The following is a 9,024-nucleotide window of genomic DNA, read 5'->3' on the forward strand; positions in this document are numbered from 1 at the left end:
GCTGGCTTCCAGATATAATCGTATCCGCCCGAATGTTCTTGTATGATTCCCAAGCCCTTGATATCCTGGCGTCCAGATAGAACCGTAGCTGTCCGAATGTTCTTGTAGGATCCTCAAGCCCTGGGTATACTGACTTCCAGATAGAATCGTATCTGCCCGAATGTTCTTAAAGGATCCCCAAGCCCTTGATATCCTGGCGTCCAGATAGAACCGTAGCTGTCCGAATGCTCTTGTAGGATCCCCAAGCCCTTGGTATACTGGCTTCCAGATAGAATCGTAGCTGTCCGAATGTCCTTGTAGGATCCCCAAGCCCTTGGTATACTGGCTTCCAGATAAAATCGTATCTGCCCGAATGTTCTTGTATGATCCCCAAGCCCTTGATATCCTGGCGTCCAGATAGAACCGTAGCTGTCCGAATGTCCTTGTAGGATCCCCAAGCCCTTGGTATACTGGCTTCCAGATGGAATCGTATCTGCCCGAATGTTCTTGAAGGATCCCCAAGCCCTTGATATCCTGGCGTCCAGAGAGACGTAGCTGTCCGAATGTTCTTGTAGGATCCCCAAGCCCTTGGTATCCTGGCGTCCAGATAGAACCGTAGCTGTCCGAATGTTCTTGTAGGATCCCCAAGCCCTTGGTATACTGGCTTCCAGATAGAATCGTAGCTGTCCGAATGTCCTTGTAGGATTCCCAAGCCCTTGGTCTCAGGATAGAATCGTATCTGCCCGAATGTTCTTGTAGGATCCCCAAGCCCTTGGTATTCTGGCGTCCAGATAGAATCGTAGCTGTCCGAATGTTCTTTTAGGATCCCCAAGCCCTTGGTATTCTGGCGTCCAGATAGAACCGTAGCTGTCCGAATGTTCTTGTAGGATCCCCAAGCCCTTGGTATCCTGGCGTCCAGATAGAACCGTAGCTGTCCGAATGTTCTTGTAGGATCCCCAAGCCCTTGATATCCTGGCGTCCAGATAGAACCGTAGCTGTCCGAATGTTCTTGTAGGATCCCCAAGCCCTTGATATCCTGGCGTCCAGATAGAACCGTAGCTGTCCGAATGTTCTTGTAGGATCCCCAAGCCCTTGATATCCTGGCGTCCAGATAGAACCGTAGCTGTCCGAATGTTCTTGTAGGATCCCCAAACCCTTGATATCCTGGCGTCCAGATAGAATCGTAGCTGTCCGAATGTTCTTGTAGGATCCCCAAGCCCTTGATATCCTGGCGTCCAGATAGAATCGTAGCTGTCCGAATGTTCTTTTAGGATCCCCAAGCCCTTGGTATTCTGGCGTCCAGATAGAACCGTAGCTGTCCGAATGTTCTTGTAGGATCCCCAAGCCCTTGGTATTCTGGCGTCCAGATAGAACCGTAGCTGTCCGAATGTTCTTGTAGGATCCCCAAGCCCTTGATATCCTGGCGTCCAGATAGAACCGTAGCTGTCCGAATGTTCTTGTAGGATCCCCAAGCCCTTGATGTCCTGGCGTCCAGATAGAACCGTAGCTGTCCGAATGTTCTTGTAGGATCCCCAAGCCCTTGATATCCTGGCGTCCAGATAGAACCGTAGCTGTCCGAATGTTCTTGTAGGATCCCCAAACCCTTGATATCCTGGCGTCCAGATAGAACCGTAGCTGTCCGAATGTTCTTGTAGGATCCCCAAGCCCTTGATATCCTGGCGTCCAGATAGAATCGTAGCTGTCCGAATGTTCTTTTAGGATCCCCAAGCCCTTGGTATTCTGGCGTCAAGATAGAACCGTAGCTGTCCGAATGTTCTTGTAGGATCCCCAAGCCCTTGGTATTCTGGCGTCCAGATAGAACTGTAGCTGTCCGAATGTTCTTGTAGGATCCCCAAGCCCTTGATATCCTGGCGTCCAGATAGAACCGTATACATAGTTGCCCGAATGTTCTTGTAGGTTCCCCAAGCCCTCGGTGTCTTTTTTTTCACTACGCCTACCATAGAAAGTACAAAACAATTTAATGGTGCCCGAAGAGGACCCGGGGCGGTTCACAATCCAGTCCATACTAAACTCTTCTGCTCATAAACAAATGCCTTGTGATGTGATGTCAAACTGGCGACATGTTGTCGCGATCGGTGACCTAAAAAGAACATGAAATGTTTACATTTTACTGATGGACAGTATACCTGTAGGCGAAGAAAGCATCGTTTTGATTCGTTTCATGGATTGCAACCTGGACCCGGCACCATAAAGCTTTCTCTACATTTTCTTTTACTCAAGCTTGTAAAATCATATATTTGATGAAAAAACCCTATCTGAGAATAGTTTTATGGTGCCGGGCCCTGGTACGTATACCTCTACGTGCGATACAGCACTTCTGAAAATATTCTACAAGTATACCCTACTACCGAAATTGGTGTAACTAAATAATGGAGAAATAATGGTGTCTGTGCGTGTTCACCAACAATGTTAAACACATTAAATGACCCGGGACACCATACAGGAGGTACCTTTACTAATAATCAGTAATTAATGTGTCCTTCATCGCTTCCAAATTGATGGGGGACGGTACACCTTTCAATAGAACTTTTGGTTAAAGTGATTAAACCAATTTTCGGGGTTCACCAAGGTCAGCGGTTATATGAGCATATACTGGTCACAATTCATATTTTTTTTATTAAAAAATATTTTTGTCGAATGACCACCACCAAATGTGTTGGTCGACCAGAGTTTGGGTAGCTATTGAACCACATGGATCTGAGAATTCGTTTTATCAATTTGGACCAACAAATATGATAAAAGTCTAGGTCATGCTGAGGTTATATACACCCATTTTTCGACGTTTCAGGGGTCTAAAAATCACACTCTGGTTGGTCCTCAAATCAATTTGTATAAATCAAAACGCTTACTAGTATATGACACAGTTGTTATATACGTAGTCCGCTAAACCTGCCTATATTATTAGGCTTTTTAAAAAAAAAATTGCCTTATATATAGACTATAGGCAATAGTTTATATTATAGCTCAAAAGATTTCTAGACAGATATGGTATCGCATTTAGAACAAAAACTATAGCATGCCGGGTACGCGATAGTCTCCGTGACGTACGTATTGTGCGGCGGCCATGCATGTTGTGACGTACATCCGGAAGCTACGGAAGCTGGCGCGGGAAGCATGCGGAAGCCAGAAGCCACACGTGCATCTGATCATTGGGCGAAGCTGGGATGAAATTACAGATATTTATGTGGTTGACAACAAGCACGATGGTACACACGTATGAAATCTATTCTTTTAGAAATACCAATTATTCGCACCAAGCAACTTATTATATAAACAGCTGTTATATTGTAACGACTTGTTTCGCTACGACCGCAGTCATTAGCGTAGAGTAAGAATGATACAATTAATTTGTTTTGCTCTGGGTTCGACTGCCGCGTTAGCTTGCAGATTCCTATGTCTCGCTACAATATTCAATGGTACTAGTGAGTATGGACAATGGACGACATCAAATTCATTTAACAGTTTATTAATATTTAACATGTGTAAAGGTGACAACAAGAAAATACCCGCGTGGCTCAGTGGGAAGTACTGTGAAATGGACAATTTTGCTGCTAATATTCTCACGTTTTCGCTACCAGAATTAACTCCTACCCATCAATGAAAGACCGAGCACGTGGCGCTACACACCGGGCCGATTATCGATAGCTTAACCTCCAATTTCACAAACACCGTTCTCCAGCGAAGATTCTCAAAATATCTCCTTAACGGTTAACCCTGAAACCAACACAGGAGGCTCCCACTCTTTTCCAGCCTACCAACGGCTCTCAACACAAGAGTGAAGACTTTTACTTACTATCGAAACCCGTCTAAAAGCGAGACATGCTAAGTCCGACATTGCACAATTTCACAAGTATTTCAACCTCAAAAATATAGCAAAAATATCTACTGACAGCGAAAAATACACACACAGTAATGTTGATGCATTTCCATACTATACGATAACAGCAAATTAGGGAAAGGATGGGCGACAAATATATAAAAATTACATAGGTTTCAAAAACACAACCCTCACCTCTCAAGGCCCGGCAGAAAACTGAAAGCCTCGGCGCAGTCCCGAGATCTCGTGCACAGCAAATTCCCGCCAAAGTCTCGGTTAATATAATTTCCGGAATATATAGCAACGAAGCGCACCGCAGCTTCGTTACATACCCCCCAACCACCTAGACAGGCTGCGACCCGTAGCCGTAAAACTGATCCAAGGGAGATAATTTGGAAAAAAAACAACCCAAAAAGTTCCTAACAAAAGTTGAAACATTTAAAGCCAAAAGCAAGATGCACAAATTTCGAATTTGGAAGTATCCAGTTCACGAACTCGAACTAGAATAAAAATAGAATGAAAAAAAAAAAAACTAAATTTTAAAGAACCTATCTATCCTGTTCACGAACTCGAACTAGAATAAAAATAGAATGGAAAAAACCAAACTAAATTTTAAAGAAGCTATCTATCCTGTTCACGAACTTGAACTAGAATAAAAAAAAATAGGATGGAAAAAACCAAACTAAATTTTAAAGAACCTATCAAGGGGAGGTAATTTAAGGAAAGAAAAACCTTAAGTTCACAAAATCAAACATCTCTTAATAAAGGGAGGTAATCCAAGAAAAAAAAAACAAAAACAAAATTCCAAAATTTTGCACAAAGACAATAATGCCTTAATAAGGAAACGTCAACTAAGGAAAAAGAAAAAGAAAAAAAAAACTACCTATATTGTCCCCCCAACCACCTAGACAGGATGCGACCCGCAGCCACTAACAACTTACTGCCCGAAAAAATAATAATGTGAGAACTGCATCAACATACCGCGGCCATTCTAAACAGGAGCTAGAACATGTCATTATCCTTCAATTGTTCCTCACTGGCCAAAATCTCCATCATAACATGTACAACAACAAAAAAACAAAACAAAACAATTGTACAACAAGGTACCAAAAAAAACAAAGGAGGTGGACTCTATATAACAATTATCCTGAAGTGGAATTGGGATTTAAAAAGATAACAATCATCCCGATGCCAGTACACAATATTAATTATATCACATCACAAGTATAGAACATGTACAAGTATCACCGATTAATTATCCCTAAGATGTTCAACATTGATATTCTTGCTAAATAACCACAATGCTAGCGCATCAGAGGTTAAGACAATGAAAGTATTATATTTCATCAAGCAATCCTGTACAAATCTACGTATTTTCATTTTCAACCAATTACACAAGTATTTCCTTATCTTTTATTTATCTTTAAGGGTTTTTTTCCCAGATATTCAATTATTATATCTTTATTTCGTAACACCACTGGTACGTACCCGAAAACCTCCACTTTAAATGTAGTATTGTCAGAGACAAGCTATGAAACCCCCAGACAGCTCAGAGAGTCACATGAGTTATGTGCCCTTGGTATAGGTAGTAGCTGGTGGCTAGCAAACTTCAATTCTCAGCTCACCTGTAATATCACTTATTTTCTCTACAAGTACATCAATCACTTCTGTTCAGTAGTGATTATATATATATAGCGCTTAGGGCATGGTTGTTTTTCATTTCTTTTCTTTTGTATTTCTTTCTCTTTGTATACTTGTTTTACAGCCCTAGCAATCAACTGCAGATGCCTCGTATATATATATTTTGTACTACCACCCGACGTATGTACAATGCCAAGTGACCTCGGAGCAGACTGGAGAATTTCAGCGCAGAAATGGGTGCTAAAAGAATTGTAACAGGCACTCTTGCTTACTTTTGCAATAAATGTATATTAGAAGATGTTGTCGAGTATTACAATGGCCATGGTGAGACCATAATAATTGTTATTATGAAATGGACATCAATCAGCAATTGATTTTACCCCTAACATATATATTTGCACGCGTTACACCTTCCACTGTGCAAAGTTAGACACCACCAAACATAACTTAGAGAGTTGAATAATTTTCCAAGGCAGAGAAAGTTTAAGCTCCATGTCCCGGAACTCCGTACACGAAAACTTTAAGATTATAGATAAACGTAATAATCCCTTGCTGTCATTAACCTTGTGGGTTTCACAAGATTCCAGCATTTATATAAAAAAAAACCAGAACAATGTCCCAAGAGTCTTTTAACCAAGTTAAATTTCCTTAATACTTTAAGACTATTCCAAAATCAGAAAAGTACCCTTAGATAATTTTTCTTTCTGCCTTGGACACCACCTCCTTTTTACACGACTTTAGAACAAAAGGAAAAAAAATATGACATTATGGGGAAAAAAAAGTACACAAATACAAAAACATACAATTAACAAAACAAAGTTTTCCACCGGGCCCTAAACGATCCTACAAGACTGGGGAAGCCACTCTTATGATTTTACTTAACCCAACTCGAATGAAAATTTGGGGTCGACCAGAGACTTTTCCCGTTACTTATATAGCCCCCTCCCAAACTAATTAAGTCTGACCACGTGAGTACAAGACCCCAGTGTTGGTCGTATCAACTCTAACCACCAGAACCATAGTCCCCACAGTGGCCAGAATACCTAACAGCCAAAAACACCCACCCCAACAATTTTGAATAGAAGTCCTTGGACTTTCTCCCCAACTAACTACACCTACACCAAGTCCTAACTAAATGCCCCTGGTCGCCCCCACCAATTACACCTAACATTATATACCCCCCCCGGTTCACCTACATTACAACCCCCATTATATAGACAATATTACAAACAGCCCCCCCCCCCCCAATTTATACCTAACACTACATGACTATAGCCATATTTAGCCTACCAATAACAAAACGAAAAAAATATAAAACAGATATGAACATTTCAGGAATACTTATCAATACATTGAAATTTGAATGTTCACTATGCACATTATCCAATAGTTCTGATGCCCCCTGGGGGAAGGGATATTCAGGGGTCGACACAGTGTCCTCCAGACCCCTGTGCTGCGCGGTTCGGGGTAATTACCCTGCCCGATCGGGCCCAAACTATAATGTTCTCCTTGTGTACCACTGAAATTCCCTGGAATCAAGTACTGGGGGTTATTGTTACCATGGCCAAAACACCCCAATGTCCCGACACTTATCACATCAAAGTTCCTCCGGGCACTTTATATCACACTTTGTACTTCCGGAATAACAATAAGGACGTCTGGGTCCAGGCAGGGCCGTGCACATTTCCCCAAACCGCTTTGACGTTGTGGCACCAGCAATGACACAGGGGCCTGGGTCCTCTTCCTTGGCTCCTCCCCCCAGGTCAGGGGCACCAGTATACAGCAGATATGAAAAAAAAAATTGAACAACAAATGTTAGTCCTCTCTATCAGCTTGTAATATCAATACTATTAAATAACAACCCCTCAAATATCCAAATTACAAGTTTGTATTTTCAGCACTGGCCTTATCTGTTTCGAAATTAAACTCTCTAACCCCATATCAGTTACTACAATAAATCCTACTTAGTCCCCTTTACCCATGAGCGGCCTCCCCAGTAATACTGTCGCCCATCCTTCCCCCATGTCCTGTTGCACGACACCAATCCCCACTGAGCCTCCAAAATTAAAAGTTTTCACACGGATTGTAAAGTCTAAATTTCATTTCCCAAATCCGCACTGTCCATATTCTCACCAGTACCAATGTGAAACGCCTACACAAGTTTCAATAATCAAGCTAACCAGACAAAGTCCAGAATATAAGAGAAACACAGTGCAAGCTATAAATAGCTCACATCTGAGAAATTATACACACAAGCGTAACCGCTCAACCGAAACGTAAACAGTACACCTGTATAAATTTCACAAACACAGGGACTCGTCACACAGCGTAGTAACTAAACGAGTAAGTAAGTCAACAGTCAAAAATTCAATTAATTAGTTAATTAGGGTCCCGCCGGAGGTTCCAAATTGTAACGACTTGTTTCGCTACGACCGTAGTCATTAGCGTAGAGTAAGAATGATACAATTAATTTGTTTTGCCCTGGGTTCGACAGCCGCGGTAGCTTGCAGATTCCTATGTCTCGCTACAATATTCAAAGGTACTAGTGAGTATGGACAATGGACGACATCAAATTCATTTAACAGTTTATTAATATTTAACATGTGTAAAGGTGACAACAAGAAAATACCCGCGTGGCTCAGTGGGAAGTACTGTGAAATGGACAATTTTGCTGCTAATATTCTCACGTTTTCGCTACCAGAATTAACTCCTACCCATCAATGAAAGACCGAGCACGTGGCGCTACACACCGGGCCGATTATCGATAGCTTAACCTCCAATTTCACAAACACCGTTCTCCAGCGAAGATTCTCAAAATATCTCCTTAACGGTTAACCCTGAAACACAACACAGGAGGCTCCCACTCTTTTCCAGCCTACCAACGGCTCTCAACACAAGAGTGAAGACTTTTACTTACTATCGAAACCCGTCTAAAAGCGAGACATGCTAAGTCCGACATTGCACAATTTCACAAGTATTTCAACCTCAAAAATATAGCAAAAATATCTACTGACAGCGAAAAATACACACACAGTAATGTTGATGCATTTCCATACTATACGATAACAGCAAATTAGGGAAAGGATGGGCGACAAATATATAAAAATTACATAGGTTTCAAAAACACAACCCTCACCTCTCAAGGCCCGGCAGAAAACTGAAAGCCTCGGCGCAGTCCCGAGATCTCGTGCACAGCAAATTCCCGCCAAAGTCTCGGTTAATATAATTTCCGGAATATATAGCAACGAAGCGCACCGCAGCTTCGTTACATAAACAGCTGTTATACTTTGATATTTGGCCGCATTGCATCGGCAATCTGGTACAAATAGAAAGGACTTATTAAAAATCATCAACAGATCACGGGCATAGACCCATCAAACAAGCGAACCATTTCAGTTGAATACCCATTAGCAGATGAACTAACAACAATGCACACATTAACAGAAAATCAAAAATTCAGATAGACTTTTTTACAATCCTTTGAATCATACATAGATTAATTGCAATGTCGGTCCCAATGTTTGACGAGAGTTTTCCATCAAGTTTAATTAGAGCATTCCAGGTCA

General features: G+C 41.6%; 1 long non-coding RNA gene across 1 annotated transcript; it reads right to left on the reverse strand.

The window, feature by feature from the left end:
* Positions 1-3,450: 3,450 nt before the first annotated feature.
* LOC138323758 (uncharacterized) lies at positions 3,451-8,726 on the reverse strand. The gene is made up of 2 exons (XR_011208590.1): positions 4,516-8,726; positions 3,451-4,438 (listed from the first exon to the last, which is right to left on the reverse strand). It is a non-coding gene; the product is annotated as an uncharacterized lncRNA (long non-coding RNA).
* Between the last annotated feature and the right edge of the window lie 298 nt (positions 8,727-9,024).

The sequence above is a fragment of the Argopecten irradians genome, chromosome 5 (genome assembly GCF_041381155.1).
Source record: "Argopecten irradians isolate NY chromosome 5, Ai_NY, whole genome shotgun sequence".
Lineage (NCBI taxonomy): Eukaryota > Metazoa > Mollusca > Bivalvia > Pectinida > Pectinidae > Argopecten > Argopecten irradians.